A 22,691-nucleotide genomic window follows, 5' to 3' on the forward strand; every position below is an offset into this window, starting at 1 on the left:
ACTTATGGATGTGCTTGTATGGTACTCAGGACAATGGGAAGTAAACTCTGTCAAGGGCAACTAAAAGCACTGAGAATATAAATATTTTATGATGCTGGAAAATTTTCAATAGTAAGAAAAAAGTAATAAGACACATGATATGAGGGCAAAGAAGCTTTTTACAATGTTAATTTTAACATTCAGGGAAATAAAAGAAGTTGGTCAAATACAATTGGGATTTTGAAAAAGTAACAAATGGGTAATAAGACATGCTAATAATTGTAAGGAAAGTTTATGCCCATTAATAATGGCAGAATGTAAAATTCTAAAATCTGTTTTTCTGGCAATGAGAAATCAGGCTTTAATTCAAAGAAAGATATATATTGTAGTAGAGGAGTTGACAAGTTTATTTTTGTCAGATGAGGACCCAAGATTTGAAAAATCATACTTACCAGAAAATGAAATCTACTAGTTGGGAATATATATGAAAAGCAGGACCACTGAAGAATTTCAGGGATACTCAAAAACAATACAATGATTCAGAACCCCATACTTCTGTTACTGGGGGAGGCATGATGGGGATAGAAGGATTAATGCTGCCAGACTGCTTTTCCTGGCTCCTTTCTGGGCACCTTTTGCTTCTTGTGAAGAGAACGCAACATTCCTAAAACTGAGAAGGTAGGGAGTACTCTCTACTTTTTCATACACTCCAGAATATCAGTTTCCACTTTGTTTTGAGCAACAGATCATTATCAGCCTTCAGCAAGTTTCAAAAGCCACCACACACCCATCTGATCAAACTTTTAATTGGAAACACTATTTAAAGCACAGTTATGGTTTAGCCAAACAGATGTTCAATTCACCATAGCCTTGGAGTCCAGTAGGGATTTGCAGACAACAGCTTGGAAACCATTCCAGCTGTTGCAAAGGTACAATGATATCTTCTATTCCATCCCTCCCTCCAGACCTTCTGGTTGCTGCATGAAATATTTCTGCTTTTTTATCTGATTTTCCCTGGAAATAATTTTAGGGCCTGCAACTGCATTTAGCTTCTGAAGTAGCAGCCAACTGGCATTTGCCATTGCCCACAGGTTAGTGAACAGTAGAAGCAAAACTGATCTGCACATCCATAATACTGCTACAGCTAGAAAAAGGAACAATAAAAAAACGTCTACAGAGTTAAGAAAATGGGAATAGTATATGCTTGATTCATGTGCAAAAATTTATCATCAATCAATGAGGACAACAAACTTATTTACAGATCCAGATACAATTTTAAGAAATTAATAGAAGCTGCTAAAAATCCATGCAAACACCGGTAAAATGGCTTGAGAGCCCTGGCTTCTCAGAGCAGCAGCAAGACATTACCTATCACTTTAACAGTGATATTCCAGCCCTACAGCAGGCAGGAACTCAGAGTTCAAATCACGTACTTTAAGCTCGTTGGGGTTATAAAATTCTGAGAAAACAGGGAGAAAGAATCTTCTCTTCATTTTGCAGCCCCTGCTGTTAAAACGAACAGCTACAAGTCCCTGCCTTCCTAAGTGGCAGGACTGGTCACAGCCTGCTGAGCTCATGGTTTATGGGCTGATGCCTGCTGTAATCCAACAGCCACTGACTCTCTCTGATGATGGATTCAGCTAAACAGTGGGGTCAGCGATATCTGGCCACTGTGACAGACACAGCTCCTGGATCACCACAGGTCCTGCTGTGAGATCCTTCTGCAGCTCTTCAGGGTCAGCATTAGGTCTGCCTCCAACTGTGAATATTTTCCTTTTATCATCTGTAATATTTACAATTGCGCTTTTCCAGACTGTTTAGGAACAGGTGGACCAGCAAAGGTGCCAGTACAAACCTCCATGAGGGGGTAATGTTAAAACTGCCCATTAGTCTCTGTACTGTTCCTTATCTTCTGACCCTTTACTAATCCACAAAGAATTTTAAGTGATTCCCTACTTCATTTTGTTAACAGTCTTCAGTTACAGAACTTTTAAAAACTTTTGGGTCACTTTTTCCTGTGCATCTGGAAATTACTCTTTCAAATAACTAGCAAAACTCTAAGACAAAACTACTTGTACAAAAGGCATGATGGTTGCTATTACACCTATCTATGTTCCTATAAACAGTATGCTTCATCACAATCACTGGCATTTTGTCTGTCATGGTAGCCTCACTTTTTAGTCCATTAGTCCATGACCATCCCTAAAACCCTTTTCAAAACTAGGGTCACATGTGTTACTTTCCATTCCTCTGTTATCAAGGCTAATTTAAATACCAGATTATACAACACAGTTCGTGGTTTGCTCACCAATTTAATTTCTGAATTGTTCTAGGGCTACTGAATGAACAGCATGTTATTGGGCAATTTATTAATGTGTATTCAATCAATTTGTTTAAAAACCTTTTATTGAGATATCAAATCTGAACTACTCCCTATAAAAACAACTCCTATTTGGGGATGTCCCTAATCATCCTGTCATAAACCTTGCCAGCACAATGAGTTCCATTTCTTTCAATTTCTTTTTGTAATGGCTTTGTCTTTCTCCTTAACCACAACTATCTATTAACCTCACCTCTCATCTAGCAAAATTTACACTAGAAATATGTGGGGTTTGGCTTTTAGAATTTTAGTCCATTGCATTTCAAAATCTTTTTGTTCTGCCTCATACTAGGTCTACACTTGCCAGAACTGTGCTCTTTTCTGCTTTGCTTGCTTGGATTTTGCTTTTTAAAAAAATCTCTATTTCTAGTAGCTTCTTTTACTGCTGAATTGTGTTGGAAAAGGCTTATTTAATTGGGTTAGAATCAGAAAACAAAGCCTCTGTGTATTTTGAATATTTATTTAAACTGTCTTCATTAGTATACAATTTTTTTTAAACAAGACTGGACTTTTAAAAATTTTTATTTTAAGCTTTTTTTCTCTGACAAGTATGACAAACTTGAGTATGATATCTCGCTACTGAATGGTTCTTCCACTGTCACTTGCTGCATGTTGATCTAGACTAAATCAAGGGCTGTCTTTCTCCTTCTGGATTCTCTATCTTGTTTGCTCAAAAATTAGTGCTCAATGATATCTAAATAGCAGCCTGTGCATGATGGCCTAATGAGGCCTAACATTCAGTTTATCCAGTCTATACACATATAACCAAGAACTGTTGCTAGGATCAAGCTTTTGGGTTGTACAGACTCCCCAGGCTCCCACAGCATTTCACAGCAATTTCACCTCCATCTCTCCAACTAGCCCAGAGCTCTTACTAAAGTTCTCCTACTCAGCCATAGAACCATATAGAACTACAATTTGTGGCTTATTCTGATAAAATTAGTCTATTGGACTATATTTTCTTTGGTACGTACTGCACTATTTGTCCACACAGTCCAATCTACCATCTCCGTAATCAGCCAGGCACTCAACACTCCATCATCTCTGTACAATCTAAACACTGACATTTCAGGGTGCTTTTAAAAGAAGGAGTTACATGCAGACCCACTTACAGAAAGAGGGTGACATGCCTGGGGAATTCCAAATTTATTAATCCTTACCACTTCTCTGAAGGCTCATTACTTTTGAAGCACAGTGGAAGCGGAGCATCATGAGATAGGGACAAAGCAAGATACCAAATAAAAACCAGTGTAGGTTCCTTCCCAACAGAGACCAAATGGCACTTGACAAAAGGACTGATGAATGGCACAATTATGGTTATTAAAGACTTCTGTACCAAGAGATGCTGTGTCAGGAATGAAATTAAGTTTGCTACAAAAGTAAGAAGACCTTCTGCATACACTGCAGACCATTGTGATAGTTGCATTTACTTCCTTATACGAGAAGGGAGGAGAGGGAGAGGGAGAGGGAGAGGGAGAGGGAGAGGGAGAGGGAGAGGGAGAGGGAGAGGGAGAGGGAGAGGGAGAGGGAGAGGGAGAGGGAGAGGGAGAGGGAAGCTTTCAGGACACAATGGCAGTAGATACAGACTTGAGTTTGACAGCTGAGAAGGCCTCTGGGGCTAGCATTTTTTCTATTGGCTGCAACTCACTTATTTTCCTTTTGTGAGGCCTCTGATTAGGGCACCTTCTTTCTGCATTAAATTCTGACATGGCATTAGGCACAACAGAATCCAACAGCTATGCTGCAGCATCCAGTGAATATTCATTATTATTTATTTGTAATACCATAGATCTTGGAAGGTCTCACCATGGGCCATTTTGTATTAACTGGGCCATGAATAAACACACAACAAAATATAGATATACTTAAATTCTACATAAAGTGGCAACAGAGGGGTTATGGCAGAGTCCAAATGCAATGACACAGTACTACTGTGATAGGCATTAGCACCTATGTACCCACAGTATAACTGTTGTCTAGTTGGATTGCTTAAAGCTTCACAGTGCATAAAACTTTCAAGAAAAAATTAGAGGGAAGATAATGAACACTTCTATTTATGAAGAAGTCAATGAGTACATGAGAGGCAGCTGAGGTGAAAATATTCAGTGTGGTCTGAAAATTCAATGACTGAATGAAGTAGGTGTCATATGTTGATCAAAACCAGAGTCAACCTCTTGGTACTGAAGGAGAGGTATCAGGTAGAAGTAGTCCTGATGAGCCTTGAAAATAAAGACAGATAGCTTATATTTATTGCTCTAAAATGAAGCAGGAAATTGAAAACAGCAAAGGAGTAGGTTTGGAAAATGGTATTTACAGTAGAGCAGCACTCTGACAGCTAATGAGCAAGGCAAGGCTGCATTTTGTCAAGGCAAAGTAAAAGATTTTCTAATAAAGTCTTGATCGATGAAAAACCTGCTGACAGAGAAGAATGATCATCCTTTATGGATGGGAAAAAGATTCCTAAAATACAGGGTTTACACTAGATTTTATGATAAAACAAATGACAGCATGATGGTGTCATTCATAATGGGTTCAGAGAAGTTTTGTGAAGGCATCAACCTAGATTAAAAAAAACTAACAAAAGAGTAATAGTTCTAACTGCAAATAAGGAACTGAGGGCATTGCTGAAGAAAATTTTCATGCATTAATTCTGCTTAGGATTGAAAAAGAAAAGGTATTTCAAACACATAAAACATTGTTTTTCCTAAAAATACTGCGAAATAAGAAAATTCTTTCATGTCACTTTTATTATGAACTTGTTACAGCTATCTATGCTACCATGTTTTGACTTTCAAGGGCTGAAGAAAAACAATGTTCCTGATGTTACAATGTGAGGAGTGCCTCATTCGATACAAATAAAGACATGCTACATTCAGGACAGTCACCATACAAGCAGAGTGCAAACAATAGCAGGGGAAGAGATCTCAAAGACTTACAATTAACATGCTGAATATTCAGGCACATTCCTTTGCTCTTCCTTCTCAATGCAAAGAAGGAAACTTACTCTGTTGCTGTGGTTTGGTATTCCAGCTCTTGAGGTATTCTCAAGAGGGGACAAAGTGTAGCTGTGCAGCAAATGCCCACTCCCTATATTCCAAAACATCATCTCCTTCTCTTGATATCCATTTCCTTGCTTTGGTCCTCGTTTCAGTCATTTATAGCATCATGGCATGAGTTAAATGAAAGAGACCATCAGATCAGGTACTTAACAGCAGGGCTAAGCAGCAGTGAGTATTGGAGAGCTGGTTACAGCAGGAGATAATTCAGAGTTTCTTCTCTTCCAAACATTGGTAGCAGTGCTGCTGCAGGCAGAACAGAGCTATGCCCCACATTATCTCCCTCAAAGTACTGGGAAGTTGCAATCACAGGAAGGGGAAGCAGTCACACCCTGGTGATCTGCCTCTCAGTGGTGATGAGCGAAAAACTGAGAGATGACACATGCAGAGGATTCCCCATACCCACTCACTGGCATGTCACTTTCCTTCCCTTCCTCCTCTGAAATTAGATCTGTTCTGAGGCACTTCTGGTCTAGAGGCTCAGCTAGAAGGCTGTGTTTAGGGTTTTTTTGCAATCACCTAATCTAATTCTGCTTTCCTTTCTTTCACCCAACTTACTGCAAGTAAAATATATATATGGCCAGTAGGATTAAAAGGTGAGAATGGCAAACATTTAGGTCTACACATTTTAAAAAGAAAATACACTGTTCAGGATTTTTTATGCAAAATTAAACATTCAGTGTTCTGAAACATTTCAGTTTCTGAAATGAAATCATGATTTCGCTTCATATTGAAAAATCTCAATTTCATTTTATATTGAAAAATCTCAAAAGAATAAATGTTCAAGCTTTTAAATGAGAACTCTGAAAATACCCATCCTGTAATTAACATAATAAAATTGTGGTTTGAGTGCTGTTGAAGGTGATACATTTCAAAATCATTAAGTTTTGTGTTTGAACAAGAAATTAAGGCTTCTGCTTGGCACTAATTTTATATAGCAACCCATTGTCTTCTCTTCTTAATTGTAACTGTCATCTTGAATCCCCAACTCACACTGTAATTCACAAGTAGTCACTGAGTCTTCTTTAACACTTCGAAGTTCTTCTACTCCTCTCCAGTAGAAGAAAACAAAAAACTTCAAGAAAAGCATTTACTGAAAATCCTAAGCTTAAATCAATCATATATTCAGTGCAATGAAAAATACCAGTAGCTATTTCTCTTTTGGTCTTGCTCTTTCTTCAAATTACTTTCATTTCATGCTGCTCTTGTGCCAAGCAATAAAAATAATCCTGTGCTCCTTAACCTTTACTCATCAATTATTATCTGTGTCCTTGCTTCATGAGAAAGAATCTCTAATTGTCCCTACACACAATTCCTCCAGACCTTTACAGCCCCTTGGTAATTATCCACAAATTCAGTAACATTTCCAGGTCTTCCCTTTTTTTTTTTGGATTAAGACACAGCTGAAAACATCCTTGAATTTAAATACCAGAAAGGAAATACAACATCATAAAAAAGGGCACAGAGTTTACAATGCCCCTTTTGTTATACAGGGAAAGCACCTACATGTAGTCTTTGCTCATTTGTATATAAAAACAGGAGTCAAAGCCATGGCTGTACCCATAACTACAGGAAAAGAACTTCCTCCTTAACCCAAGCATAGATATTTATAGCTATTTTTGGGTGAATCCACTGACATATGATATGGGTAATATGTAGTCCCTGCCTAAGACTATAGCTAATCAGCATGTATGATCAAATTCACTCATAATGCCAGCTCAGTTTAATTTAACCAAGGTACACTGACACAATTATAAGTGTATATTTATTAACATTTCAGTATTCAACCCAGCAAGACAATTACGTTAGTAAATCAGTTTGCAATATCTATACAAATATTAGTGGTATAAACAAGTTTTATAGATCAATAAATTTCAAAAAGTTTATCCATCAAAACACAGAGCAAGTCAGAGACACACCATTCTGAAAATAAAGAGAACAAACAACTCTCAACTCCCTACCAAACTGCAGTAGGGAAGAACTTCAGGGTCCCATGGTGAATTACCTAAGAATAATAAGATCCTTAATGGGTATACTGTATATATTTTCTAAAAAGAACTGAAGTAATTTGACATAAGTCAAACCTCTTGATTCACATTTTTATCACTATTAGTTTGCCAGCATCAGTAAAGACTAACTATTGAAAAAGTCAATCATTTTAATGTACTTACAGCTGAATTTTCTCATCATGTGACCAACTATCCACAAAGCCTCAGTGCCATTAAGAAGTTTTGAGGAAATAGTATTTGGTACTGCCAAAAAAACATAATTAAAAGAATGTATGTAAATTATACTAATTTTCTAATTAGAAATGTTTTATGGTTAATTCACATCTAAAGTACAAGTGGGGGAGAAGCAGGACTTACATTATCCCAACAGGCAGGTTCCAGTACAACCAATGAGACAGTGACAGAATGCACAGTAAGGAGTCACAGTAGGGTCCTGATCTTGCAACTGAACTCTCACAAAAAGAACCCCACACTACTGCAGAATCTCCTGAATTTCAATAGGGCCCTACCCACACATAATCAATTACAGAGTCTGCCTATGTGGGAGTAACAACAGCGAGAACAGGACCTGTTCTTCCACACACCTGCAAAAATACCAAGATTAAAAGAAATAAAATTAGTAACATGCAGCAAAACCTACTGATAGCCTGTTTTATTACAGCATTTAGCACATAATAAAGGAGTTCCATACATCTTTAAGTTGCATATTTTTAATAGGAATTTTAGCTCCTTCTTTAAAGAATGTTGGCTTAAAATTGCTTATGAATTTTACATGTAGTGACAGCACATTATGGAAGCTTTTACTGATATTAATTGAAATATAATTTTTTAATTATCACTTTCTAGAAATTATTTATGCTAGTTTCCTTGGTTTGTTGTGCAAGTCACTTTTTAGTACTTCAACCTTCTTAAAGTCTGTCCCACAACATCCATTTTAGGGATGCAGCATAGGTCTGTGAATTTATTGAGGTCTTCATGACTGTGAAAGTATCTGACCACATACAGTAGCATCCAGGACTGAAGTCTTCAAAAATACATAATGAAAAGCAGTTTAGAATTAGTAATTTTTAGACCAAAAAGTGGTATATTTTTAAAACAAAAAAATCCTTATGAAAAACTTCATTAAGTTTAAGGACTTTGTGAACACCATTTAAAACACAGGAAGCACACAACTTGTTAAACATAGTTAAACAACACACCACCACTTTGCTGTTCACACAAAACTTAACATCCATTGTTTGACCTTACTCTTCTTATTAAAAACACATCTAGGTTGATCTTTAAAAGGAAAATGTTATAAATTACAATATGTTTATATGTTATAACCATTTAAATGTCAGATAGCCATAGGTTCCATTAAGTTAAATATAACTGGTGATACTAGGCAAGACTACTGGTGATAAAGGTTTTAAGAACAAACAGATCCTAGAAACATACAAAAAAAATTTCTTCGTTCCTTTAATACAGATAGCTCTGCAGAAGAAACAACAATACTTAAAAACAAATAAACAAAAAAGCTGGGACCAAACGAAAGGATTTGAGAATCTGACAACCCAAAAGTTTCATAAAATTGAATGCAGTTTGTTCAAGGGGTTTTTTTGGATGACTAATTGTTCTCTTCTTGGCTTTGATATTGTGAAAAAACCCCATGAAAATTAGCAGAAAATGGAACAGAGTACCACAAGCTTTTGTTCCTTGTTGCAAGGTTGATGGTTTTCAACTGGGCAAACAAAATTTGACATTTGAAGACAGTTACCTTATGATACTGAACTGGAAGTGTTTCCTCTCATGTTACTTCTTTCAAATTTTACATTTCACATGCATGACTCTTAGGCTTGTTATTCTGAGAAATTCAATCTCTTTTAAATATGCTACAGCACTAAATTTTGTTTAAAGAGTGTTGTATCTTGACCCCTGTCTAACATAACACAGAAAATTTTAAAATATCAGACATATGCCAAGTTAGTGTGCCTACCTGAGCCTGTACAGTGAGTGACCCAGCACCTCTGGCAATTGTAATCTGCCCATTTCTCACTGACTCAGATGAATGGGCAGACAAGACCTTTCAGAATGATTTTGGTGATAAAATCACACAGCTGTGATTTTGCATTTCTCAAGTTGCAATGCAGTGTGGTGACTTGATGAAGCCTGATCCTAATACTGATTTCTCTCCCTGTATCTAGCTCCACATCTTTCTTCACAAATGAAGTATATTGGAATACAATGCATATTTTCTGCACTGTTCCAAAAGAGTAGGTTGTAGGATGGGTCAGGGACACATAGCTGCAGTCTAAATTACAGTCAGTTTCTGGAGAGAGCTGAAAACACAGTTTTACAATTTTGACAACCTAAGAAATAGCTCAGAGCTAACATACAAACAGCCACAGAAATTAAATACTGAAGCTGTCTCAACAGTTCCCTTTTCTGACATGGACAAGAAAAACATTTTTCTAATCCAGGTATAGAAAGCACCATATCATGGAATGATTCCCAAGTGTTTTGGAAGACTAGAAGGCCCTGGCAAAACCAAGGCTTTTTCATGACTAGCAGAAATAATGAAGCGTAGTTACCTACCTGCATGCTTACAGGTACCACCAACACACTTGTACTGAGCTAGCCTGGCTGTTTTCCCAGTCTCTTCTAAACAGATTTCTCTAAATTCCAGCTTCTGATGTTTAGGAGAACAGGAAGCAGCTCACATTGTGGCCAGCTCTGAGCTACACATGTCAAGTGGCAGACCAACCAAGCATGCTGACCTGCAAGGCAACAGGTTGAAGAGAACAGAAAATTTCTGAGTCCATGCTGCAGCTTTTTCTACCCCAGGAGCACTAATTTGAGTCCCTTCTCTACTCACAGCTGCTAAATTTCATTCAAATTGCAGAAACTTGACTTTGTGACCTCTACCTCTATATCAAATGCAGCTGAAATTAAGCAGTGGATTTGAAAGTTGTTAGGAGATAACACAACCCTGTAATATAACTTGTTTTGCTCAGAACCTAGGCTTGAAAACACTGTAGCATAATCACTGTGATAATAATGATTTTTATGTCACTTACTGTTTTCATTCAGGAGTTACACCACAAAGTCAGTTACAACAAAACACAATTGTTACACAGTGATAGCATAAATGAATGTAGAGACTTTCAATAAAACTGGATTCATTTTGCAATGTGAACAGGGCCCTGAATACAGGTTGCTTCATAAAGGTGATAATTTAACAGAAATACAGTATTTTTTTTAACTTACCATGACTATAACTGACTGCCCTTCATGGAGATCCATGCTTCTCTTCCAACTCCATACTGTCTTTCCTTAGGCTTAAAAAAAGTTCAATGATAGACAGCTCAATAAAACAGCCGCATCAAGTCTAATCAGTCTATTCAGTATAATTGTACTTTTGTGTTTGTTTTTTTTTTTTCTTGTTAAGTTGGTTGTTTTTTGGTTTTTTAGGGTTTTTTTGGGGTTTTTTTTTTTTTTTTTTTTGGATAAGCATAGTGATTTTTAAAGCATCACCTTAAAATCCTGATCTTACTGCCTGGATCCTGGTATCCAAAATTAGGGAATAGTTTTTAATAATATGCAAAACCCAGTTCCTTTTCTAGAAATGGCATCCACAATTCTCTGTTTACCTTTTCTATTGATATAGCACTACATTTTTAACTTGCATATTTCTCACTGAAAAGGCAAACTTGAAATCAGAGGGGTTTATATGTTGCTGGATTCCAGGATGAAGAAAGGAAAGACATTGAAGAAGTATAATGACTTCTCTAAAACTCCAGTAAAAAAAAGAAGAGAGACAAAGAATAATCAGTGTGGAAAAGTTAATGGAAAACTGAACATTAGAGGAAAGGTTAGCAGGACACAACAGGTATTAGAAGAGTGAGGGAAGTGAAAGTGATTCAGCCAAATGGGGATGGAACAAAAGAAACAAAGTTACATTCTAAGCAGGGTAATGAAAACAAGCCTGTCAAAACAGTTTGACATTGGCCTACCTCTTCTTCTGTCAAAGTGAAAGAATTACATCAATTCAAAAAATGCCTCACAAAAACCTTAAAACCATTTAACTTTAAGCATTTGGAGTTACTAAACTCTGCTCAAGTAAGCAACTAAACAAGGGCTTAAATCTGGAAATCAATTTACATCCTATTGTTATTTTTCATTAGGTCTGTAGTATCAAAAACACATGCAACACTGAGCCTCAGCTCCTTACCCTATAAACAGACTCACACTTTGGTGCTGGTTGGGATGCAGCCCATTGGTTACCAGACAGGCAAAGTCAATATAAGATGCAAGGGACTAATGTGGGTTCAGACTCTTCTCTCCCACATTCATGCAAGTATTTTTACTTAAGTGCAAGATTAAGAGATGAAGAGAATGCAGATAGTTAAATGCTCAAAATTAATTCAAGAATCAGCTCTCTAAAAGAAAACTAAAGAAAAAATGGCTGAGAAGGAACAAAGGAACCGATTGTTGAATCTGTATTAAAAATAAATGACCTCTGGGTTACATCTCAATGCACTGTGCCTGAAAACTGCTGCTTCTTTCTGGTTTAAGTATTAAACCTTGTTTTTAAAACATGAAATGATAAAGAACCTTGGCAGAGGTCAAGCAAGTTTAGTGGTTGATAACAGTACTAAAGTAATTCTTAACACAGGGTGTAGCTCAGATGTTGGCAAAAAGGACTCAGCATCTCTCTTGGCTATTTAAACACATTTGTGCTTCCAAACCCAGTTTGGTAAACAGCTGAGACAGGGTAAATATTCCATATTCCAAGAGGATAAACTGTGGAAATCATAAGCCACTCATAGGGTTCTGTCCCTTTTACTCCTTACTCTACAATACAGCTACTAAAGGAAAACAAAAATTGATTTGTTGAGATACCAAAAATGTCTGGGGCATCTCTCAGCATTCTTAGAACTTCTGGTCACTGTGATCCATCTCCTGAGCTATGGATCATTCTGTGCACCATTATTTTAAACTGTCATCTACCTAAATTATCAGGAAGTCAACAACAACAACAGTTAAGAACTACATTCTTACACAAGCAAGCCCCTGCTACCATCCTTTATTTATATCTCTAAAAGAAAGGAAACCCCTCATTTTAAGATCTATGCTTAATAAACCCATATATATAAATATCATTACCAAGTGATTCTTACGACTAGGATTAAAGACCTGATTAAGGAAAAAGAGAAACAGTTCCTCTATATTCAGTCACCTTTTCACAAAATGGCTAAACAAAATAATGTTTTGTTCCTCCCAGAATTACGAACACTACTAAAATTTTATAAATGTTGTGAAGTTCAGAGTTCAAAACTTCCCAGAAACTGGGAAAATTGAGAAGCAAATTAACATCTTGCATCTTTCAGTCTTAAAGGAAACAAATTGTATGCAAAAGAGCAAACAAACTAATACTAACTAAAAGCACTTTCAGATCCCCCACTCCTGCAGTCATTTCAGCAGCATTCCATTTAATTGCAGGCATTCACATCTGTAAAATTTAAACTTCAGTCTTTCAAACAGCTTCATATATCCTGAACTTTACTCTTCTAAGTAGTGCTATCGATAAAAGTATTCATTTGAACAGAGTTAGGCACAGGACTAAGGCTAAAGAAAGTAATAAAGAAATTAACTAATGAATTCAGTGTATCACTAACAATTATTTTTGAAGTTAAGGACAGCAAGGAATAAAGCAAAGCTTGAAAAATTAACAGCTGAAATATGGGGTGTGGAGGAAAAATTATGCTATGGTCTGAGAAATTACCCCACAAAAACTAACTTCAATACCTATTAAATAAAAGAATCAGTGCTAAACAGGAAAAAATAATAGAGCATCCCTAAATTAAAAGTCATGATGACCATGCTCTTTTCTCACCATTCGATGAGTCTTCTTCAGTTCAAGATTGAAGTTCATGGCTGCTGTGGAGATCACTTGGCCACTGTTCTGCTGTAATTAATCCACAAATAAAAGAGTGGGCTTCAGTTTTCACAGATACCAAGACAGAACTTTTCATAACCATTAAATCCACAAAAATATTAAAATGTTTAGAAGTTACAGTTGGACCATTTAAGCAAAACTTTACCACAGAACCTAAGTTTAATACCAACTCCTTATTAAATCCTCAGGGATATGTTTATTATTATGAGTCAGGCCCATAGATATGTAGGAGTCAATACTATAAGATGCTAACAAAACATAGAAATCCAACATTTTGATGACTACACCACTAGTCTTTTTGCCATATTGAGTATTTTAGTTGTTTAAAAAAAGATAAATTGAAGGTTAGCTCTTGAAAAATCAGGAGGTAAAAGAAAAAAAGCTAGTTTTATTTTTCACATGGAAGTATATAGGAAATCTAATAAAGCATGTGCATGTCCTAAGCCAGCATGTACTTCTTTCAGTCCTTACAGTCTATAGAAGTATCCTTAGACCAGATTTATTCTGGCAAATTCAAAACTCTGTTTTCATTGTACAACAGTAAACGCTGTCCACTTCAGTCCTTTCTAGATTACAACTGCCATCATTGCAAGCAGACTAAAATTGCAAAGCAATGAATTCCAAATCCTGTATTTGTAAGGGTAAAATAGAGACTGAATGGCTACAGCAGAAAGCAAAATACACATGAAGGAGGATGCCCAACTACAGTTACTAGGTTATTAAACTGAAACTTTAAACTTCAAGTGATAAGAAATGTACAGGGGAGGCCTGAAGGGAGGCTTAGATGAACCTATAACACAAATGAGAAGGCTGGATGAGCATCAGGGGCAAGGGAGGGCTCAAATTAGAAAAATAAGTAGGAAAAAAATTCAAATTTCCACTGGCTATATGTCTAGATACAGTACAAACACTGAATACCAAAACAATATGTAGGTGTGCAATTATTACAATCATGTGGGCGTACCTTAGTGCCCCCCAATTGGTCTAACTTACCTAGGAACTTTCCAGATGAAATAGAAAAACATGCAAGAGCCCAGGCAAGCCAAATGATCTAACTAAAAAGTTACAGAGTAATGACACAACGCCAGTTTTCATTACAACAAATTCCTCTAATCCTCACAGTTGTAAAATAAATCTTAAAAACACATAGCAAGGTAATTTGTAAAGTAATGCAAGCCTGAGCCAGAAGACAGCCTCCAGCTTTCTAACCATCCCTAGCTATGAGTTTCTGTGTCATTTCACCAGGCATGTGCCTTGCTTTGGTTTTGCCACCTCTCAACTGGATCTAAGCAATCCAGTACATCCAAGCACAAAGCCTGCTGCATATAGGAAACTCAAAGTACAGGAAGCTGGGGGGGATGTCATCTTAGCAATGTAGGTTATTATAAGCCCTTATTTACACTGATTTTCTCTAGACTTTTAATTTACAAATCTGGGGGCTCAGGATTCTCCAGGGCATAAAACCAGGATTCCTCAAGAAGTGCTTTCTAGGTCTCTAGACTGGATCCAGTCAGCAACAGCTTCCCACTCCTGACATAAGAGCACCTAGGCAAGAAGTGGGAAAAAATGCTGAAAAGTTCTACAGACAGAACTTTCAGTCTAATGAATGAAACTGCCCAAGAACTAAGGGCCATCAGAAATGTAACTGCACCTTGCTTGAAGAACAAAACATATTACTTCAGCCTTACCTCACTAACATAAAGACATAATGTGTATGGAAGAAAAGGCAGATACAATAAACTGAAAACATTCAATTGCACATGCTCCTTCCCTTGGCAACAAAAGAGCAGATTATATGACAAATGCTGGTCATGTCACTTCTTACTGTATGAGGAGATTCTCCAACAATTTAATGGCACTCTCTGAGGAGAAGGACCTGTAAGGACCTGAAGGACAGGCACTACGAGGAGGTGTTCAGAATGAGAACTGCATGAAGAAAGGAGTTGATTATAGAAACTGCAGCTTATCTGCAGTTTCTATATCTGCTTCACCAGCAGATAAGACATTCACCACTTTGATGAGTCCAATTTGTTTGGGATGGAAATTTGATCTAAAAGATTTATATTATTTTTGGTGAGGCTCAAAATCCCTTTCTTTTCCTTCTGTCCTCAGCTGTGTTCCTGCTGTGACTTTTTGGCTTGGCTAGTCACTGAGGAAACACACTGATGATCCTCTCCCAGATGCTACAGCTAAAGAATGCAATAGCCACCTCCCCTCACATGGATTTTTACACTACAGCAATTGCTTTTCTAAATTGTTCTATTATTCTTCTAAATATTCTCAGTTAAATATTTACCCATTCTGATCCACAAATTATTGTAATTGTGCATTATTTAAGACATATGGATAGAAGGTGTAAACTAAGACTATCACATTAGGTTTAAGCTTTGTGCAGTCTTAAGTAATTCTGAGAATAATGATTGAGTAATGTCACTGTTAGCTTTGTAAGTCCGAAACACAAGAGCATAATAATAAAGAGAACTTCTCAGTGTGCTTACACATAATAATATACATTTCAGTCTGTGCAGAACAGGGCCTATGTGCATTAAGTATGGAACCTGAGAGCAAGTACTAGATATTAGGGGATGTAAAAATTTCACTTTCATTAAAAATCTTAATGAAATCTTGGGAATGATATCTGAAAGTAGCGCCCTGTTCATATTAGAAAATACCATGCATCATAGAAACACTGTATCACAGAATATTGACATACTATTTTCTACATCTTGTTTTTATATTAGGGTTGGAAAAATGGGTGGAAAATAATAACTAGAATTATTTTAGGGCAAAACTATACAAAATATAAGTACAGAGAAGTGGTATCAGCAGCACCATAATTTTACATTTTTCTTTACTCTTTTCACTGCTACTTCTACTGCAAAGTTTTCTTTTCACAGGCACATAACCTTCAGGAAAAAAAAATAGAAAATATGTACTATCATTTTTTTCAGTTGAAAGGCATACTTTTCAAAAATTTTGCTCAGAGTAATTTTAATAAAAGAGCAAAAAAGTAAAGATACTACAAATAATTTATATTTCCTCCTTCTTAATAGAATGGCTTTACGATCTGAAGTTTTGTCATCTGGCTCATTTTCATTGAGAACTTGGTTTTAAAAAATTAGGAATCAGTTTCTTTAGCAGCACCAAACTTCAATTCAGAGGAAATCATAATAATATAAATGCATAATATTTGCTATGTGATTACTTACATGTTGCATCGCACTCTTTTTTCCTTAAGGAGCTCCAGAATTACATGGTCTCTGAGCAGCAGCAGTTTTCGTAGCCATGATGGTCTAGGCTTTTTGAGGGCAAAAGCTTGGTGTTTTGCACTGTAGCAGTGGCTAAAAAAAAAAAAAAAAAAAAAAAAAAAAAAAAAATTACCTCTCCCTTTCAAAACTTGTTCTGCTTATATTTTGTCAGTGCAGCTCTAGCAGGGAGCAGTAGAATCATGAAAAGCATTAGGCCCTGAGCCTGCTAGCGCTCGTCTGCCAGCAGTCCAACCGAGTTCAAGAGGACTTGCTCACAGACGTGAAGGGAAGATTTTGAAAGTCAGTGGGAACAGAGCTCCCAGACTCCCATTATGTACTTTTGAAAAATCTTCCCCTAAGTCGAGTACAACAGTTTGCAGATCTGAGGCCCCTGCTTTCCTTTCCCTTTCTAAAAAGTGCATCAGATTAGTAAAAAAACCCCGAAACCCTGAAGGCAGAAAGCTCGAGGAGCGGCTGGCAGGGATGCGCTGGGTCTCCCAGCCGAGGCAGGGTCCGCGGAGCTCCCAGGGAAGGACCCTTCATGAGGCACAAGTCAAGTGCAGGCAACGAGCGGCTCGGGCGGCACTGTAGCCTGCCTTCCCCCCGCGGCTTTCGGCAGCTCGCTAACCTCCATCTCGGCTTCCCCATCCCTGAAACGCGGGTGGGAGCACTAACCCGGCCATCAGGTATGTTACGATCAGTCACAGCTTGGGGCGGAGGGGAGGATGCGACTTGAAAATGAAAGTTCGCCTTCTCTCCGAGCGCTCCGCGCGCAGCCGAGGCGGGAGCGCTGCCCGAGTTGAACCTCGTTCAGTGAAGTTCCTCTGAGAGGGCTTTCTGCCTTTTTTTTTCCCTTTTTTTTTTTTTTCCTTATTTTGTGTGGGGTGTTTTAATTGGTTTGAGGTTTGTTTTGGTTTGGTTTTCTTTTTGGGTTTTTTTTTTTTGTTTTTTTTTTTTTGCAATAACCAGTGTAGTCCGCTCCGGGCCCGCTCTGCCCCGGGATGAGCCCACACAGCCCCGCTCCGCCGCTCAGGGGCTGCTCGCACGCCCGGCCGGAGGGCGCCCCGGGGCGCTGCCGCCCGGAGCGGGTGCGGCGGCAGGAGGGGGATGGGGAGCGGGGGCTGCCAGTCGGGATCGGGATCGGGCCCGGGCGCTGCGGGCAAGCGCCGAGCGCTCCGAACGCTCCTCTGGCTGCGGCGGGGCGCGCGGCCATGTGGGGGGACAACGGGGGTCTGGCTGCAACCTGAGCGCAGCGGGAGCCGCGGGGGTCCTTGGAGGCGCGGGGGGGAGGCGCTGTTCATATTTTCCTCAGGTTCTCTTGGCGCACATCCCCCCCCCCCCCCCAGCCGGGCTTCCTTTCCCTACCTTCCCAAAATCCGCTGTCGTGCCCCCCTATCCACCCCGCTCCCTTCCACCGGCGCCTTTACCTTGACAAGTTCGCGGGGCCAGCGGAGGTCTCGCTCCCCCTCTCTCTCTCTCTCTCTCGCTTGCTCCCTCTCTCCCACACACATCTCTAACGCGCCACCTCTCCCCCGCGGGCCCGGGCTCCGGGTGACATTTCCCTCTCTCTCTCTCCCTCCCTCCTTGCCTCTCTTCCCCCCCCACCCCCCCTTTCCCCATTAGCGGCGGTTGGGTCGGGAGCGCGCGCGGTGAGGGCGTGGAGCGCGCGCGCGGGCGGCGGGAGGGGGGGGGGGGGGGGGGGGGAGGGGCGGCATTGACAGCGAGCGCCGTGTCCGTGCGGCGCTGCCGCCTCAGCCCCCGCGCGCCCCCCCCCCGTTCCCGGCATGCCCCGGGGCGGCGGGGCTGGCGCTAACGAATTTGAATGAAGAGCCCTCCGCTCTTTCGGCGCCATTTTCGAGTGATGCCCGATCGCATCGCTGCTACCGCCGCCGCGGGGGAGGCGCGGGGGCCGCCCGCCCTCCCGCCCCGCGAAACTCACCTCCCTTCCCCTCCGCTACCCTGCTGCCACCCTCGCCGTCGCGCTTCGGAGCGGGTGCCGCCGCTGCCGCCGCCGGCACAGGCGGTAAGAGCCGGAGGGACCGGGCGCAGCTGGGGCAGAGGGAGCTGGGCGGGCGGGGGAAGAGCGTCTTTGGAAAACGGGGGCGACCTGCGCCCCGCCGCCGGGAAAAGTCACCCCGGGAGCCCGGCGGGCAGCGGGCCAGGAGGCTCCGGGAGGCGGCGGCAGGTCCTGGGCGGATCTGTCACTCGCTTCCCTCAGCCTCAGCGGTCGGGAGCGGCCGTCTCCTCCGGCAGGTAACCCCGCTTGCTCCCCGGGGCGGCACCGCGCCCGGGCGGGGATCCCGGGAGCGCCGCTCACACCCGGCCCGGGAGAGCGGCGCGGGGGGGCGGGCGGGAGCCGCGGGACAGTCGGAGCTCCAGAGGGTCCCAGTGCCCCGCGCTCCCGGGACATGATAGGACAGGCTTCCCCTCATCTCCCCTCCGGTCCCTACCACCCACCCGCCAGCGGATCCCTCCCTCCCGCGTTCTCCCCGCTCTCCGCCGTGGAAATTTCGGGGCAGCGCCCGGGACACGGAGGCTCCTGCTTCCCGGCTCTGCAGCAGCAGCCGCCAGGATGACTTCCACACTTACATGCACATCTCCCTTTCTCGCCCGCCGCCCCCAACCCCCCCCCCCCCCCCCCGCCGCCTCCTCCTTCCTCTCTCCCCATGTTTTCGTAAGCTGGATTAATGCCCCTTCGCTCTTTCTCTTCCCTTTCCCTTCTCCCCTCGCACCCCCCCCCCCCACCCAAAAAAATATATAGAGGACAACCTTCAGGTTTTTTTTCTCCGTTTGTTTCCTCTCCATGTTAGCAGATTAACTTCTCCGTTTAAGCGCTTTCTCCACCTCCCACTCAATCGCTTAATTTCCCGTGTCGCGATACGGAGCCGCCTTTTGCAGGAGCCCGGGTGACGGTCGTGCTGCCACATGCTGTCACATCTATCATCTCTGGCCCTTTGGGTATTAACGAATGACCAAAGTGCTCTTCATCCCCTATTGCACAGAGCTATTTTTTCCCCTCGTAGCGTTATAACGCGAGTTTCCTTCCTGGACTGGAGGGGGGGAAACATAATCCGAGACCATTTGAATCGTGCCAGCTATTTGTAGGTGTTTTTCCTCTCCTCCCACACACCCCAAAAACCGAGTAAATACCCTCCCCATAGATAGCCCAGCCTAATACTGTGATCAGAGCTGGCCATTCACCTCCTCTTCTCCGCCTACAAAATTCTCTGTCTCTGTCACCCGGGTCGCTATTTGTCATTGGCTTAGCTATTTTTTGGTGGTTGTTTCTATGTCATTTCTCGGTGGCCAGCAGCTCTCGCTCTCTCGTAGCTGTATGAACGCGATCGTGCTTATTGTGATGGGCGCCGAGATCTCTCGCAGCCTGTGCGCTGGGCGATTCCCCCTCCGCACACACACACACACATACACACATAATATGTGACACGGTGCCTTTTTCTCCACGACGCCGTTTAACCCCCTCGGGGCCGGCTCTGGCGTGGGCGCTCGCGTTTCGGAGTGGCGCACACAGGCTCACAAGGCATCTTTTTGTGGCGGGAGCGCCGGCGGGGACAGCACCGTGCCGGCGGGGCCGGGAGGGAGCTCGGGCGCTGCCAGGCCAGCGGGCTCCTTCCCAACCACAATTTCTAAGCCTTACTTTTTATTCGTCTTCCTACTTCCCTCTTCACTTTCGGCCGCCCGACGTTTTTTTGTTATTTTTTTTTTAATCGTTATTATTTTAATATTTTCTTCTGGAGGCAGGAAGGCGTATGGATATTTTCCCCGATGCCGTGTGAGCGGCGGGCGCCCGGGGCTGCCGTCGAGCTGGCGGGCGCGCAGGATGCGCAGCGAATGCAGCATCGGGCCCCCCGTTAAGGCGCCCGCTCAGCGGAGGCTGGAGCGGCTGCCGCCCCCCCCCGGTTGCCCGCAGGGGCGCGGGGCTGGGAGGTTGGACCGGGTCACAGCCTTTCCCCGCTCCTCTTCCTCCCCCCACGCTGCCCCCCCCGTCCCCCGCCGCCCCCCCGCGCATCCCTCCGCCGCGTTCAAAGCCAGAAGCGGCCGCCTTGCGCTGAAGCACCCCGAGCACCGAAAATTAACGAGTTAACCGAGGGACGTAGGAGGGACGTAGAGAAGAGTTGGGGTGCAGAAGTGCCGTACAAAAGATTTCTGTGTACATGGCTGAGAGCTTGTAGTCTTAAAGTGAAATGCAAAACTTAGCGTTTCCAGCATGGCAACTGGATTGTGATTCAAGGTATTTTCTGTGTAATGCAGAAATCCAACAGTTCAAGGAGATTTTTCTGTCTCAAATCTCTAGTTTCCCTGGGTTCTTTTAATCCAGTACACAAATTACACTTTTTCAGTTATTTTTTTCCTGGGAATAGCTGCTTAGTTTGTCTCCGCAATTCATACCTTTGTGCCCTGACAGAAAATTCCACTTAATCCTTGAAACTGAGATACTAGGAAGATCCTATTGAGGTTTAGCACTCATTTCTTTAGCTCTGCATCATTACCTTCAGAGTGTTTTCAGAAATGTTTTTGACAGTCAGTATGGGAATGTGCACAAAGCTGTTTCACTGTAGCCGTGTATACTTTGAAATATCAGAATTTGAAGAGATTTACACACTCCGCTGTGGAAGTGCACTAACAAATACTGACTTTCACTTTCAATGAAATAACTGTCCTGACTCATGGCTAATTTACAAAAAAACCCCTATAAATCAGTATTGTACAGGTGCGTGTGCATTTTTCCCCACTAGTCATGTTCAATAGCATGCAATTTATACTTGTTTTTCATTTTAATTATAATCTGTGCTTAGCACATATTTGACTACATGAAACAACTGTTCTTTTAAGCTTTCTTATTTCTCAGCTGCACTGTTCTTATATTTTACAATTACATAAAGGTGGGTGTGGCTAAAATGAAAGCAGTAAGCAATCTAATATGAATATATAGCATATTTTAAGTAACTTTTCCTTTCTTATATTTGATGTATTCCTTATTTTAAGATATTTTGGGGGGGGGGAAAATCACGTAGTTTAAATAGACCCTTGTAGTGCTGCTTGCATTTTTTACCTCAGTTAAAATGTCAAACATTAACAGGGATTACTTGGCCCTGGAAAAGTTGCATTTGGAGGAAATATCAATTGAACTTGAATATCTAAATGTATATATTTATATTTTATCAATAAGCAAAAGCTAAAGTTCTATGCTCAATTAAACCTTGCTTAGGTATAACATGTAGCATAGTGTGTGGGGGGGTTTTTAATTTTTTTTTTTTCCTTTGTTTCTTTTGAGTTTAGTCCTTTATCTTGATTCTTAGGAAAAACATCAAAATAAGCTTCATTTGCTTCGGGATTGGTTTTTTTTTTTCTTTTTCTCCTCTAAAGTTTTACTGAAAGTTTCGAAGAGGTACCCTGTAATTTTATAGATATAAATCTACTGAAGCTGAAAGTAGCTCTTGAGAATTTTTATTTTTCAGAAATAACAGTAATTTGAAAGTATGACTGTGTATCTGTGTGACCTTTTAATGTGTTAGGCTAATACTTCATAGAAAGCTTATTGTAGTAACATTTTAAAGGCAGATTACATATACGGTACCAAGGTATCATGGGCTTCTTTTTCTGTTTAGTTCATTGTCTGGGTTTTTTTATCCTCAGCTTCTGGAATTCTGAACCTATTACTATTCCATCAAAAAATGTAATGTCAAGGAAAGAAAAATAAATTTGAGTCTTTAATTCCTTAATTATTTTTATGACTAATAAGTAATACTCTGCAGTGAATTACAAGTGGAACTGCATACAAACTACCTGGCTCTGTATACCCTGCCTGCAAACACTGTGTGAAGATGCACATCTCACCCATCCTGAGTGTCAGAAGCCATCCTAACAGGTGTATCACTGCTTTTCTGATACACTTTTACACCTGTAGAAGCAGATGAGCTTTCTTTACAGGAAAAGTCGCCACAGATCAGCTAGTGGTCCTCTTATAGGACCTTACTGAGTTTTGTTATTTGCTCTGGGGAGCAATTAACTCCTGAATATGTAAGGGAGAACCAAGAAGCTTATCACTGTGTTCTACAAATA

The 22,691-nt window shown here is 41.0% G+C and overlaps 2 long non-coding RNA genes across 3 annotated transcripts in view; one reads left to right on the forward strand and one right to left on the reverse strand.

Annotated features, from left to right (window-relative positions):
* LOC132070181 (uncharacterized) overlaps positions 1–10,795 on the forward strand; it is a 42,317-nt gene extending 31,522 nt beyond the window's left edge. For both annotated transcript variants that reach the window (XR_009417901.1, XR_009417900.1), the window contains one exon: positions 10,090–10,795. This is a non-coding gene — a long non-coding RNA (uncharacterized LOC132070181). The remainder of the gene's footprint in view (positions 1–10,089) is intronic.
* On the reverse strand, positions 7,583–16,688 carry LOC132070180 (uncharacterized). Its single transcript, XR_009417899.1, has 6 exons — positions 16,572–16,688; positions 13,300–13,371; positions 10,671–10,741; positions 9,999–10,180; positions 7,782–8,008; positions 7,583–7,667 (listed from the first exon to the last, which is right to left on the reverse strand). It is a non-coding gene; the product is annotated as an uncharacterized LOC132070180 (long non-coding RNA).
* Positions 16,689–22,691: the final 6,003 nt, after the last annotated feature.

The sequence above is a fragment of the Ammospiza nelsoni genome, chromosome 2, assembly GCF_027579445.1.
Source record: "Ammospiza nelsoni isolate bAmmNel1 chromosome 2, bAmmNel1.pri, whole genome shotgun sequence".
NCBI lineage: Eukaryota > Metazoa > Chordata > Aves > Passeriformes > Passerellidae > Ammospiza > Ammospiza nelsoni.